Source organism: Petromyzon marinus, chromosome 57 (genome assembly GCF_048934315.1).
Source record: "Petromyzon marinus isolate PM22_M1 ecotype Great Lakes invasive population chromosome 57, UKy_Petmar_22M1.pri1.0, whole genome shotgun sequence".
Lineage (NCBI taxonomy): Eukaryota > Metazoa > Chordata > Hyperoartia > Petromyzontiformes > Petromyzontidae > Petromyzon > Petromyzon marinus.
Genome location: NC_133723.1, coordinates 600,729 through 616,211, shown reverse-complemented (window position 1 = coordinate 616,211; position 15,483 = coordinate 600,729). Strand labels below are relative to the sequence as shown.

The 15,483-nt window shown below is 51.5% G+C and overlaps 1 protein-coding gene across 4 annotated transcripts in view; it reads right to left on the bottom strand.

Moving 5' to 3' along the window:
• Positions 1-3,388, bottom strand: part of LOC116955054 (tyrosine-protein kinase Fer-like) — a 92,132-nt gene extending 88,744 nt beyond the window's left edge. For 2 of the 4 annotated variants that reach the window (XM_032976004.2, XM_032976006.2), the window contains exon 1: positions 2,951-3,387. The gene's annotated coding sequence lies outside the window, so the exon portion shown is untranslated. Of the gene's footprint in view, positions 1-2,950 lie in introns of all 4 variants that reach the window. The other 2 variants (XR_012929696.1, XM_032976005.2) reach the window with 2 other exon arrangements.
• Between the last annotated feature and the right edge of the window lie 12,095 nt (positions 3,389-15,483).

Here is a 15,483-nt window from a genome sequence, read left to right as displayed (position 1 = left end):
ATCATTGTGAAAAGAAGTAACTTAATTTAAAAAGAGTAGTTGTCTACACACGCACAAGATGCACACACATTGACTACCACACACACATGGCCTTACGCACACACACATCGACGGTATGCACTATCACTACAGCAGTGCATACCGACTGTGGTGGTACCTGCTTTCACTACAACAGTGCACACAGACTATGGTGGTAGCTGCTTTAACTACAGCAGTGCAAACCGACTGTGGTGGTTCGTGGTATCACTATAGCAGTGCCTAGTGACTGTGATGTCACCTGCTATCACAAAGGCAGTGCATACTGACAGTGGTGGCACCTGGTATCACAAGAGCAGTGCATACCGACTGTGGTGGTCCTTGCTTTTACTACAGCAGTGCATACTGAATGTGGTGGTACCTGCTATTAATACAGCAGTGCATACTGTGGTGGTACCTGCTATTAGTACAGCAGTGCATACTGACTGTGGTGGTAGCTGCTATGATAACAGCAGTGCATACTGAATGTTTCTGGTACCGGCTATGATTACAGCAGTGCATATTGACTGTGGTGGTAGCTGGTATAATTACAGTAGTGCGTATAGTGGTGGTACCTGCTTTAGCTACTGCAGTGCACACGGACTTTGGTACCTGGTTTCACTACAGCAGTGCATACCGACTGTGGGGGTGCCTGCTATCACTACAGCAGTGCATAGCGACGTTGGTGGTACCTGGTTTCACTATATCAGTGCATATTTACTTTGGCGGTACCTGCTATAATTACAGCAAAACATACTGTGGTGGTAGCTACTTTCCCTACAGCAGTACATACTGTGGTGTAAGCTGCTATGATTACAGCAGGGCAAACAAAAGTGGTGGTACCTGCTATGATTACAACAGTGCATAGTGACTGTGATGGTACTTGCTAGCACTACAGTAGTACATGCTGACTGTATAGCAGTATATATCGAATCTATAGCACAAAGTAGTAAGCAGACAGAGAGCCGTGGTGAGGCCTAGTCCCGTGCAGAGACCCCGGCCTTGCCTAGATTTCCCAGCCCGCCAAGGTATCACCTTGGCAGGCTGGGGGCTGGGCCACTCCCCCCGGCCACGCGACAATAACGGCATGCAAGCGCTATAAGAATGATATTTAGAGGCTCTATAGCAGTTTCAGGACTCATTGGGGTATCATTGGGCTGGGGTGGGGAGAAGAGAACATCGCACTATGAAGAATTTACGTGGTGCGTCTGTTTTTGCTGCATGGGTAAGGCGAATGAAAATTTGTGGCAATCGTGTGTGTGTTGCTCGGGGCAACCTATGTGAGCAGTGCAAAGTGTAATTAGATAAATGCTTAAAAGACTAATTAGTGAGACTGACGTCTTATATAAATGCATATACTAGAAAAGTGTGCGACTTACCTTGGACGATGGCGCGTGTGGATTGCTGGGAGTAACCTCTTGGGTGCTGTGCGCAAGTGTAGCAGGCTGCATTGTTAACCAGCACGCGGCGAAGGGAAATAAATAAATAATAGATAAACTAACTAAATAAATTCATACAATTGACCAAAAAACGCTAATTTAACTAATTTAAAGGTGACGGACATGAAAAAGGAATAGCCTATTCCCACCGCGGGGCTTAGGGTGTGCTGGCTGGCAAATATTTTTCGACGTGAAGCCAAATCCCTTGCAAGCGCGCGCGGAGACTTTTATACATTAGAGATGATAGAGAAGTAGAAGAAATAAGATGATGGGCCATTGCTCAAAACGTTATCCTATTATATATTTCTCCTTTTCAAAATGCAGTGTTCTTGACGTGTGCATTAAGTTTTTTGTTGCTTTTATTTCTGGTTTTGTTTAATCTGCGTGTTCTCTTATCAAGCACGTGTTTTGCGCACTTTTGAATTTTTGTTCGGTATTTTTCATCAATGTTTCTGAAGCACATGTCCTTCCAGGTACAGTTACCGACACGATCGGTTAACGACATTTTGCGTTAATGCAATTTACAAATTAGACACTTTCTGATTCACAAAATCGAATTTCCGCGTTAACGGATTTCATTACGGCACGCGCGTCATGAGATCATTACATCGAGATTGAAAACTCATTTCTTTTGAACTGCTTTTTGCGTTTAGTTTGCTGTACTTCCCCGGCACCTCCAATTAGCACGGTTGGCTATGTACGGTGCGAAAAAAGTTGAATACACATAATACTTCCCAAAGACTGACAACTACCAGACTCAACACTGCACCGACGATTAGCACGGTGGGCTACGTACGGTGCGAAAAAAGTTCAACATACAGTACAAACTGGAGCACCCGGGAGGCTGCGTCACCCATCAACGACAGCGTCACGGTGTCCCTAGAGCTACAAAAAGCGCCTCCACATGACATTGCCAGTCATTCAGCGAGTTCCCTAAAAAGATTTAATTACTTTTGTTTAAAATACACTAATGGTTCAATAGTTTTACTGTTTATTTTCGTTATTTTTGTATTGTGAAAAGCGATATAGGCGTGTATATTTGTATTTGTAAGAGTTGGAAGGACGATCCGAAACACATGCCTACATTGTGAGTAACTAACGCATCCCTTTCGTGAAGCGAGGGTGTGCAATACCCACCGAAATCGGGGCGTTAACGAGTCGACCGCCGTATATGGCTGCGTGGTGGCCCGTAGGTGGTCCAGATAGCGTGTTGATTACCTATCTGCATGGGCTTAGTGTTTGTTATCCACTCAGCCTAGGATCTTGTCCGATCCCTACCAACATCGCAAACACCGTTGGTGCATTTCTACTATCTATGTCGCCACGGCTATGTCTCCCCGCACTGACCAGCGTGAAGTATGAAAAAGTGACTCCCTACGAACTCGCACGAGTCGGCGCAGGCCACCTTCATCCAGCAGTAGATCGACAAGGTTTGCTCTTGCACGCTAACACCGATAACGACGAACACGCCAAACATGACAAAAAAGGCCACTCACCACCTTCCAGGCCGTGCAGGCTTCTTCGGGCGAATTCCCGACCACGGACCGACCCGCGAGTAGCCGGGCGCGGGATACGGCGGCGTTTAAACGCCGAGGTTCGGTGCCAGGCTTCGAACGCGAATGCACCCCACAGCGAACCCACAGCAGCAGCGGCAGCAGCAGCGGCGTCCGCGCGGTGCGGATGCAACAGAGCGGCCCGTACGCCGCCGCCGCGGCATAGCCAGCGAGGCCACGATACCCACCACCACCAACCACTGCAACCGCAGCACGCGCTAGGAGTTGTTTCGGCTGCAAGCAGAGGGAGAGAGAGGAGAGGCGTTGAGACGCTACGACGAGACTTGGCGCGGCGAGACGGGGGCGAGGTGGTGACACTTGCTCAGAGGAACCGGATCCGGGAACCGGCGGAACAGCTGTTGAGCGGGGAACCGGATCCCCTCAAAAAAACTTCGAGGGTGGGGGGGAGACACCGCGATGACGTCATTGGTCCCACAACGTCGCGATTACGTCATCATATCGAGATCGAGTAAATGGCGTCATTGTCTCGACATCGACGCGCTGACGTCATCGGGAAATAACGTCACAAATAATGACGAGCGTTTGATTCATCCCCGCGTGGTGACGTCACGGGTACATCCCAACCCCAGAATCGGTGACGACTTTATACTACAAGAGGAATCCGATGAGCTAAAAAGCTATTTTTACACAGATGTCCAGTAGGGGGCACGGGGTCAGAACGTTACAACAAGAACAAATAATACAAACACGTTTGGAATGCAAAGTATTGGAAAGGTGAGCAAATCACTAAAACGAATAAAACTAAACTATATTTATCATAACCAGGTAAGGCCGGCTGAGCTATGCAGCTCTTTTTAAGAAGCAACCTGGCTATCACAAATGATAGCTCAACGAAGTGGCTTTTCATATGGGCATTTATATAAGCCAAATAATCTAAATAAATGCGTGTTTCTTAACCTGCATGATCCATCAACCCCACAAGGGTGATAGCAAAATTGTGCCACTGGTCTGATTCTCCAGTCAGATTGAGGAACCAGCACCCACCCACTGATTCACTCCACTCTTGTATTTTGTATAAAGTTATTTAGGGTAATATCATGTAAATATAAATGTCTGGTTAACCCACCACCACCAAATAAATAAAACTGAAAACTGAAACCCTACACAGCCAATCAGTAAGGGTTGCCACGTGAACAAAACATGCCAATCAGCAAATGCTCCTCGAATGTGCGGCTAAACACAATGATGCTGTCCAGATATATCAGGCAGGAATCCCCCTGGAGTCCTGCCAAAACCAGCTCCATGAACCTCTGGAACATCACCGGCACCGAGTGAAGACCCATCGGAAGTCGATTAAACTCAAATAACCCTTGCAGTGTACGAAAGGCGGTCTTAGGCCTTGAGCATTCTTCCAAAGGCAATTGCCAGAATCCCGATAGTAGGACCAGTGTAAAAAAAAAAATGCCCCCGCCAGAGCATCAAATAAATCATCCATTCGCGGGAGGGGGTACGCGTCCGCCACGGAAATTCTATTAAGCTTGCGGAAGTCGACGCAAAAACGCAAGCTCCCATCATGTTTTTTAACAAGCACTATAGGCGCTCCCCACAGACTGGTGAAAGGAGAAATCACATCCGCGGCCAACATTTTGTCGACCGCCTGCCACACATGGTCTTTTTCTGTGGGGCTCAACCGATAGAGGTTCTGACGAATGGGAGCGGCGTTAGCCATATCGATGTGGTGGTTTAAGAGGGTGGTACAGCCAATGTCAAATTTACTTTTACTGAAAATTCTCATAAAAGCACACGTCCTCTGAGCGTCTCACAAATCAGGGTTTCCGGAACAGAGTGTATTCATCCATCATCACCACTTTGCTTCCACTCTGTAGCCGACGCGACCCCAACGCCACCAACAATGTTCCCCTCGCAACTCGCAGCCGACGCATGGGCCAGTACAGTGCCCGCTTGTATAACCGATGCATTCGACCCAGCATTAAGGATTTGAATAAAGGGCTCTTGGTTGCTGGAAACCAATGTCAGAGCCCCAACCAGCATCAAGCCCTGACCTATTTTATTCGAGGGTCTCACAGGATCCCTCCCATGGTCGCCTCCCGGTCAAGCTGTTTACGCAGCTGCAAGGGGACAAGCATTTGCGTACCGGAGGGGATTTTAACCGTTCTGCTCGCCAACGCCTGAACCGTGGCATTAGTCGTGCACAATCGAGTGGGGGACGAAAGAAAGGTGATACGATGGCCCGACGGCAACTCAAGACATCCATGGTCAACAAGGATCCTTGGGGGCATCTTCCCCAGGAAATCGGTCCCCAGCAAACAGGGCACAGCCAGGGATGTCGAAACCAGAACCAGCCCCGTTAATTTAATGTCAGCAATAGACACCTCCGCCGAGATCTGGCCAATAATGCCCAACGAACCGCCACTGGCAGCGAAACACAGGGCAAAGGGAGCGAGACTTCTGGGGCAAAATATTGTAAAACAATTCCAAAATAATGGTAGCGGATGCTCCGGTGTCAACGAGCACCCGTACCTCCAACCCCTCTATTGTTCCAACAACAGCTGACGATCTCGCCGCCCCGGCGACCACCTGGTGGGCCAACTCTGACCACTGACCAGGACGGTGTGGCCAGCTGTCTCCCGGCAGAATCGAAATTACCCGCCCCGCGCCCCGGTGAGAGCGCCCGATGCCTGAACGCGAATTGACGCACGAATGCGATGAATGAGGTGGTTGCACGGGTCGAGTGTGAGGTGTACCACGACTTGCCTTATGACCAAACGGAGTTGAGGGTGTCCGTGACAATGACAACGACGGCCCGGAGATTCCTCCCCTTGTGGCGCGGCATCCTGATGCGACGTGCCCCGGCAGACCGCAGTTATAGCAGCGGATGGGGCCGCCCCCTGGACGAGAGAAGGTCCCCCGCCACCGGTCGCATCCCCCTCATCACTCCATGTCTCCCCTCCGCCAACCACACCCATCGACCGAAGTGCAGGCCTGGGTGGACTCAGCCTCTTCGGGTGCACCGAACCCCTCAGATGGTGCGGTGCACGCCACCACTTGCGTGCGTCGTCGTAGATTGCAGTGTGCTTGAATGCACTGTGCGATTTTGAGTCATGTTAATTCATCGTCTTCTGTAGCTGGCAGGACGAGTTCCAGCATACGTTCTAATACTAAAGAGTCAATCCCATCATGCTCCATTTTGGGAAAAGCCACCTGCGCCAGTGCCAACAGTGCGCTGCGGAAGGCGAGGGGTGTCTCGGCCTCCCCCCGCCTCCGCGCGACAAACTTTTGGCGAACGTTCGATGGCGGGTCATATATCGACGCCATCTGCACGAAGGCCAGTGCCAGTGTGGCCCTCTCCGCTGGCGGGACAGCGCAGAATGCCGCCAAGGTGTCGTCTTCCAGGACGGCGGGAAGCGTCCTCAGCGCCTCCGCCTCAGTCCAGTCCGCCAAAGCACAGGTCACAGTGAAGCGGCGCCGGAAAGCGTCCCAATCACCCGTGAACTCCTTGACGAACGGCAGCCGGCGCTTGGGTAACAGGAGCTCCACAGGCAGTTTCAGCAGGAGTTCCATTTTGGCGGGCTCCTTGTCCCGCCCGAGTGCCAAAATGGCGGCCGCACGCGAGGGCTGCGCGACCGAAGATTCCTGCGTGCGGAAGCAGCAGCAGCTGGCTCGACTTTCCCCAGCTCCGGTGCTCCAACTTCCACCGCCGGCTCCTCCTCGTCGAGCCCGGTGAGCAGCGCCGCTTTAGCCACCAGAAGCTCGGCGATACGGGCGCGGCACGACCGGTGCTCTCTCGCCGAGGCGAAGCGGCGACGCGGCGTTCATCCTGTTGCTCCGCCGGCAGCGTCACCTCGCTCCGGGGCTGCCGACCCCTGGGCTGTTTGTGGGATAAATCCCTCACCGTCCTCATCCTCTGACAACGACTTGGCACATGGTCTTCGACACGTGGACATTTTAGCTAACCTATGTCTATGAAAAAAAACTATACTTCACTTCTGTCACCAGTTGTAACAGGTCCAATTCAGGCGCACATCTTCTCTCGGGGGCAACACGTTGAGACCGGAGGTGTTGCCAGGGAGACGGGAGATAAGGGTCGATTGATGGGCCAACAGGCGCCAGCCTGGCAAGAGCCTAAAGAGACACACGAGAGGTCTCGGATAATTGGTAGAGGAATATAAGGGCGTGTGCATGAGCGGAGCAGGGAGTTGTTGCCGTGGACCAAGTGTGAAGACATCTCGACGCTGTCACTCCAGCCGTCAATGGGACCTCAACCCTCATGCCATCACTGGGCGGGTGTTGGCTGATCCCCCGCCTGGGACAGACGGGTGAGTGGGTCTGAGGGAGCGTAGGTGAGGACAGCGGTGGAGGTGTAGAGGCGCTGTGTGCGGAGACACTGTGTGCGGAGACGCTGTGTGCAAAGACGCTGTGTGCGATGACGCTGTGTGCGGAGTCACTGAGAGCAGAGCTGCCGAGTTCAGGATAAGTGAGGTGGAAGGTAGATAGGAGTGGGGAGAAGTTAAACGTAAGTGACCGTATAGATAGTTATAGGAGTGCCTACAACTGGTGCAAGAATAGGTGAATAATGTGTAAGCAGGTGACTTGTTACAACGTGTTGGTGTGAGTATTTTTTTAAAACACTACATTTGGTGTTAGAAGTGCCAATGAACCTGCGCTGTCATGTCCAAGTCGACGATAAAACATAAAAATCCACCTGTTGCATTGTCCGACGACGACGCCGAGCAAGACGTCGTCCCTCCAACGGCTCCGGTTGCCGGAGCTCCAAGTGCCTGCTCCGACGACGTGCTTCATTCGGCTCAGGAGTGCATGGCAAGTCCAGCCCAGCCACCTCTTCCACAGAGCTGGCTGGACATCGCCGGTCACCTGGAGAGGTTGCTGTCGGCTGCCGCTCATCTTTTTGAGTGGATGACTGCTGCGATTTCCACTGGACGCCAAGACGCGCTTCCGGCCCCTGTCATGACTGAGGCAACTGGAGTGCTGGATCTTCCTGCCATTTCGGGGGCTGCAGCCATGCTCCACTCGTCCGCAAATTGGGATGATTGGCCCGTGCCGCAGTAGCAGCCGCTGGCTTCCAAGGTGGATGTCGTTCCCAAGCTCCGACGGTTGCCACCAGTGCAATAGTTCACTGCTGCAGGAGGAGATTGGACGGCTTTTTGTCGTCAATTTGAGGCTGCCTACATCTCGGTGGGATGGACATCCCAGGCCTTCGATGATGACTCGTTAGTCGCTTTTTTCGCCATCCCCAAGTTGGATAGAGCGACCCTCGCATGCGCCTACACCGAGATGGCCGCTATTTTTTATCCCCCGTCTAATGTTCGGAGAAGATTCAGGCTGCGGCGACGGGGCAAGAACGAGACGCCGCTGGCATATTGCAGTGCTCTCCTCGCCTTGGGGCACACGGATTTCCTCACCTTGGATTCCCTCACCTTGGAACGGCTTCTCCCCTTGGCTCGAGAGTTGGGGGTCACCCTTGCGGTGGCTGAGGAAGACGACCTGACTTCTCTGCAGGTAGCCCGTGGCATCCAAGCAATGGAGCCGGCCGTGGACATGCAAGCATGTGCCTCCTTCGCCCGTGGAATGGAGGGAAGGGGCATTGGCCGGCGCCCATCAGCACGGGAATGGCACCCCAGGCTGAGCCAGCCGCCTGGGCGTCCTTACCGTACCTGCTACAGCTGCGGCTGCACGGGCCACATCGCCGTCGACTGCCGCCGCGGGACCGGATGCTTACCGCCGCATCCATCAACCGGCTTCAATACCTCCTCCTCCCGCAATCCACAGGCGAGTCCGGACACATCAGACACACGGCCGTTTTTGTCCCATCATCCATCTAGCATAATAGAGGGTTTTGGTTTAGATCGCGTAAATATATAAATGTGTTGTTAAAACCCGCCACCACCCAACACAGCTATCTAGTAAGGGTTGTCACGTAAACAGAACATGCCAATTCGTCACTAGTACAGCACACCGGTGTGTTGGAGAGTCAAGCCACAACTAGCTTCATCAGGCGACAGCCAGATTTGTGGAGAAGTCTTACTGTTTCGTTCCTTATATCGAGGCGTAGATGTGTAGTCACTGTGATTGTCACTGTTTGGTGCCGGGCTTACGAAGCAGCGGCAGATAATGTGTTGGCATTATGTGTAGCCCACTTACTGGGCGTATTACCAACCCTAGCGGGGCTTGGGTGAGCGCTGGTCAGCGTGGAGGCACACATACAGTGTGCGGTGCGGGCTCCCAGTGAGGGAGCGAGAGGGAGTGTCAGCCAGCCAGGGTTACGTTGGGCCATGATATGCTGGTTGACCTGCCGACACGTGACCGGATGATATTGGAGGGGGGCCACTGGTGGACGGGGGCCGCTGGGCGGTCACGTGGTATAAAAGAGCTCTCGAGGAGCCTTCGGGAAAGAGCTCGAGAGTTCTAGAAGGTGGGCCGGCCGGGGGCGGAGCCAGCCCCAGCTCAGGCTGATATAACGTGGGCCTTGTGAGGGACTCGGGGGTTCTTCGTGTTGCTGGTGATGAAGATCCATGTCGGGTAAAAGAAGCCTCTAGCCACGTGGTCCGGGACTCAGAATGTGGTCCGGGCCGGGATAGCGGACCGTGTCTAGTTCTGCCGTAGCGTGGCTGGATGAGCATTCAACACCCAAGTGTAGGTTGTGTTATGTTATGTTGATTTATTTATTGATTAAATAGTGTAGCTCCCAAGACAACATCTGCGACTGAGTTGGACTCACTACAGATGTGTTGACCACGCTTCTGCGCTCTTGCACAATGTGTGGGGGGGGGGGGGGGGGTAACTGAGGCAACTTACATTATGCAAGTCCATTATGCGAGCCCTTTGTCTATTGTGTTTATTAAAATAGCCCGACCAACGGGAATCCCTATTGAAGTATGCTGCCCTTTTAGGGATGCATAAATAACGTATTATTTGATGATTCACTTCCAAGCAGCACTAAGGTGGTAGCTATCCGAACGGTTAATGTTATTTTTATTTCTTTCAATATTTCGATAGATTATCTAATTAGTCTTGGTAAGTAGTAGCTAGTTTTTCTCAAAACTTCAACATAATCAAGACCAATTGAGTGTCCTTGTTGCACGCGGACTCATCCTGTCGAATCTCATCCCGTCGCGACTCGGAAACAGGGTGCGGGGTCATTAGTATGTTGGTGGCACGGCGTCGAAGAGTGGAACGCACTGGCTCATCGTATAGCGGGTGCCGCGGCGGGTTCTTCAACTATTATCGGGTTGATTCAGGGGATCCAGGTTCGCCTGTTGATTGACACAGGGGCCGTTGCAGCTATGGTCTCCGAGGCTGTGCTTCGTACGTTGCCTTCATCGTCCGATCCTCTTGCCCCCGTGGAGAGCACTTTTGTAGCGGCTAACGGGGGGGAGTCTGGGTATAATGGATCTGATGTTGGCCTCTGTGTTAATTTGGACATGCCCTGTTTGCTGGGCACCGATATTCTAGGTAGGATGCCCTTGAAAATTCTCATCGACCAGGCGTGTATTGAATCACCATCAGGACAGCAGTTACTGTTTCTGAATTCCCCTGGTCGACGGCCATCGCAGAACGCTGTGATTCGTGCGATGGCTATCCACACCGTTAAATTGCCTCCTGGGTTCTCAAATGTTCGTGCCGTTGTGATTGGGCAAAGAGTTGCCTTAACCGGGCCCGGAGGAGGGGGTCCTGCTAACCCGTTCTAACACATTGTCGCGATCTCCTTCCCTGGCGGAGGCTATGACTATTGTATCTGCTGAGCAGATGAGAAAGTACGTGCGGCTAAGTTGAAATTGAAGCCTCAGAAATGTAATTTGCTTCAGACATCGGTTAAATACTTGGGCCATATAGTTAGCGCAGCCGGTGTTGCCATAGACCCGGAGAAAACCGCGTGTGTGCGCATGTGGCAGGCGCCAAAATTGGTGGCGGAAGTCCGCAGTTTCATTGGATTCGCTTCTTACTACTGGCGATTTGTTAGGGTTTTTGCCACCATTGCTAAACCTCTACACGCCCTCATGGCTAAGGGCCAGAGATTTCGGTGGGATAAGGCTGAGAAGGATTCCTTCCTCGCCCTCCGCGCTGCCCTTGCCGATGCCCCCCCCCCCCCCGCTCGCGTATGCCAATTTTGCAAGGCCCTTCATATTGGACACGGACGCCAGTGATACGAGCATCGGGGCAGTCCTTTCCCAGCTTGGCGAGGGCACAGAGAGGGTATTGCGTAATGGCCAGGGAGTTACTGGTCATGGTCCATTTCATCCAGCTCTCTTGTCCATTTTTGTGTGGATGGGACTTTGTTGTCCGCACGGACCATGCGATGTTGTATATGTACCTCACCCCTCACCCCGCTGCCTTTTGCCTCACCACACAAGAATGCTGCTGGAGATAGAAGCCATAAAATAATAAAACCCCGGTGCAAAGGGAGGTTAATGAGTCTCTGGAAAATCTCCACCGCGGCAAAGGCCGCCATAGGACACGGACCTCCATGGACATATTGGACACTGGGGAATTTCCCAACCAAAATCCTCCAGACTTGCTGGCGCCTTCTCTTTGCATCCAGCCTCGCTGACACCCTGTCTTTACATAGAGACTTGCTGACACAACACATGGTAGCAATGAATTACTTATGAAGGGAGGGCGCCTCCCCTTGAGATAGCAAACACCATGAAGAAATTCCAACCACGAGGGAAGAGGGTAGGGGAACGAAAACCAGATTGATTATGGCAGGAAATGGGAAAACCAGTCGCTCTATTCGGGAGGGGGTGGCAACCAATCAGCTGCAACCACAGGAGGAGAACGAAATCAAAGGGATTCCGTTTTTGCGATAGACGTGCAAAGGGGGGAGAATTTCAGATATAAGCAAGGACACAGAACACGCAATTTAGTCTTGCTGCGGCAAGCTCCGGGGGTGGGCCCCCCAATCTACCATGGATGACGAGGCTTGCAGAGGAGCTATGTGTCGCTGAGCTTGAGTTTGGCACTGGAGAAAGGGTGGAAAGCGCCAAGCATCGACCAAGTGAGCATCGCACATGACCAGCAGCAGCAGCGGCTAACGACTAACCATGAGCGTGCGGACTTGGAAGCTGAACACATGCCTGCAAAGGTCGAGTCTACAAGGATCAACCATGCCTGGTGCAAGGGAGAGAGGGCAACCGAGAAAGAGTGTCAGCACCAACGACCAGTGGACGAGCTACGAGCGCTATCGGGCACCGCCGAAGGCGAGCATCGTGCCGACTCAACAATCAACTAGCAGTAGAGAAAAGAGCGTGACCAGCGCAACCGAGAAAGAGTGTCAGCACCGGCGACCAGTGGACGAGCTGTGAGCGCTATCGGGCACCGCCGAAGGTGAGCATCGTGCCGACTCAACAATCACGTAGCATACTCTTTGGTTCTATTCGGTAAAGTCACGTAAAAAAACAACAACAAAAAAATTCACGAAGTTTCGGCCACAACACAAGTGGCCTTCATCAGGTGAAGGGACCGTGCTGTCATGAGGACAGCGTTGGAGTGAAAACAGCCAAGCCCAGGTCGCGTCCTTTAAACTGTGTGGGAGGAAGCAAAACGCTTGACAAAGGAATTAGCCTAATGAGCACGATGTACGTAGGAGGTGTATGGGCCATGATGGACCAGGAGCGGGTGGGGACCATGACGGACCAGCAGCAGGGGGGGGGGGGGGGGGGGGGGCGGGAGTAGAGTGAGTGAGTGGAGTGAGTGAGTGGAGTGAGTGGAGTGAGTGAGTGGAGTGAGTGGAGTGAGTGGAGTGAGTGAGTGGAGTGAGTGAGTAAGTGGAGTGAGTGGAGTGAGTGAGTGAGTGGAGTGAGTGAGTGAGTGGAGTGAGTGAGTGGGTGGAGTGAGTGAGTGAGTGGAGTGAGTGAGTGGAGCGAGTGAGTGGAGTGAGTGAGTGGAGTGAGTGGAGTGAGTGGAGTGAGTGGAGTGAGTGAAGGGACCAGACTGTCCAGAGGACAGCACTCCAGCGCTGTCCTCTGGACAGTCTGGTCCCTTCACTCACTCCACTCACTCACTCCACTCACTCACTCCATTCACTCACTCACTCCACCCACTCACTCCACTCACTCACTCCACTCACTCACTCCACTCACTCACTCCACTCACTCACTCCACTCACTCACTCACTCCACTCACTCACTCCACTCACTCCACTCACTCACTCCACTCATTCCACTCACTCACTCCACTCACTCACTCTACTCCCCCCCCCCGCTGCTGGTCCGTCATGGTCCCCACCCGCTCCTGGTCCATCATGGCCCATACACCTCCTACGTACATTGTGCTCATTAGGCTAATTCCTTTGTCAAGCGTTTTGCTTCCTCCCACACAGTTTAAAGGACGCGACCTGGGCTTGGCTGTTTTCACTCCAACGCTGTACTCATGACAGCACGGTCCCTTCACCTGATGAAGGCCATTTGTGTTGTGGCCGAAACGTCGTTAATTTTTATTTTTTATTTTTTGTTGTTTTTTTTACGTGACTTTACCGAATAGAACCAAAGAGTATGGATCCTTGCATTCACGAAAGCTTTAAATCTAGAATCACCTAGCAGTAGAGAAAAGAGCGTGACCAGCACAACCTAGAAAGAGTGTCGGCGCTGGCGACCAGCGGACGAGCTGCGAGCGCTATCGGGCACCGCCGAAGGCGATCACCATGCCGACTCAACAATCATCCAGCAGTGGAGAAGCCTGGAGCTGCCACCAAGAGAGAGAGAGCACCGTGTGTATGACATGCCCACACACACACGACTCATCGCCCAGCAGGGAACCGAGGTATTCTTGGTACAAGGAAAGCCCCACCTCGGCGCCCGCTTAACTCAAAGAGTTGAACACGACGACAAAACACCCACACACACATACAGTAACACACATAACGGGACTAATAAGATTGCTCCAAAAGTTATCTTTGTGTTTCGAAAAGGACCATCCTAAGGTGGTGCGTTAACTATTAGCTGATCGTGGAAAACATTGTTCGGTCCATTGAGCTGCATGAATATGTTTGCTATGGTTCTTTCGGTAAAGTCACATAGATAGAAAAAAATAACAATAAAATAAAGTGAATAAAAATATCACGACGTTTCCATCGCAACACAAGCGGTCATCATCAGGCAAAGGAGTCAGCCTCTATAGGCAAGCTGTTTATAAAGGTTTGGGGATGGGCGTAGCCCAAGTGCATCAACAGCACTGGAAGTATGGGCGGTGCACTAGTGCACCGCAACAATGCCAATTCAGCTATCAACAGAACCAGGAGCATGGGCGGTCCACGAGTGCCAATGCAGTAACAATGCCAATGCAGCAGCAAAAATTCCTGCACCCTGCTCCACACACCACACTGCTGACAGTGGAGGTTGATTGACAAGAAAACACAAGTCAAGTCATGACCCAAAGTGGTTGATGACATCTTTCCAATGATTGCTGAGCCTATAACCTTCCTCTCGGTTGAAATTGTCTCTGTGTCTGTATATATGGATGGCTTCATGAACGAATATTTGTTGGTAGCCAGTAGGCTTGCAAAGTACCATCGTTTTAGAGAAATCAAGTTCGTGTGAGCCAGCTGCATTGAAATAATGATCAGCCACGGCAGAAGTATTGGTCCTACCATGTTTCAAATCTGCCTTATGTTCACGGACATGGTCCGAGACATGTCGCTTAGTTTCCCCAATGTAACTGCTGCCGCAGATATACTGTAGCTTAGTTTGTAGACACTGGGATATGGCATGTCAGGAATCTTGTCTTTCACAGATGGGATCAGATCACGAATTTTATGTACTGTGTTAAATCGGACCTGGATTTTGTGTTTGTTCATGATTTCGGAAATCTTTTTGGTTACCCCTGCTATGTATGGAAGGGTGATGGTTTTAGATGGCTCCTTCCTCACGGTTGGGGTGATGGCTTTGCGGATTGTGTAGTCAGAATATCCATTCGCCTGGAGAGCTTGGTGTACGTGTTTGAGTTCACTGATTAGGTGTTCATGGTCGGAGATACATTGAGCTCTATGGTGTAGCGTTTTGATGAGGGAATTCTTCTGGGATGGATAGATGGTGGTGCGAATCAGGTTTTCGGATAGGCGTCAGTATATAGACAGAATGGCTCATTGAGCCATCTAGTCTCTTTTTTATTAGGACATCCAAGAAAGGTAGCATGCCACCCTTTTCTACCTCCATTGTGAATTTGATGGCTGGGTGTATGGAATTGCTGTGGTTGAGGAATTGGTTTAGAGCCGGTCAGCCATGTGGCCAGATGACAAACGTGTCATCTATGTAGCTCTTCCACAGGGGACGGGCGTAGAGTGGATGCCATGAAAATATTGGCTACAACCGGGTTTTTATCAGAGCTTTGTTCACGAGGCAATTCAGATTTACAAACACAGACACAATTTCAACCGAGAGGATGGTTTCAAATTAAGCAACCATTGGGAAAATGTTCTGAATCAAACCAAACATTAAACTAATTTTCAACGGTACAGTGTATTTTTTCAAGTAGTGGTATCC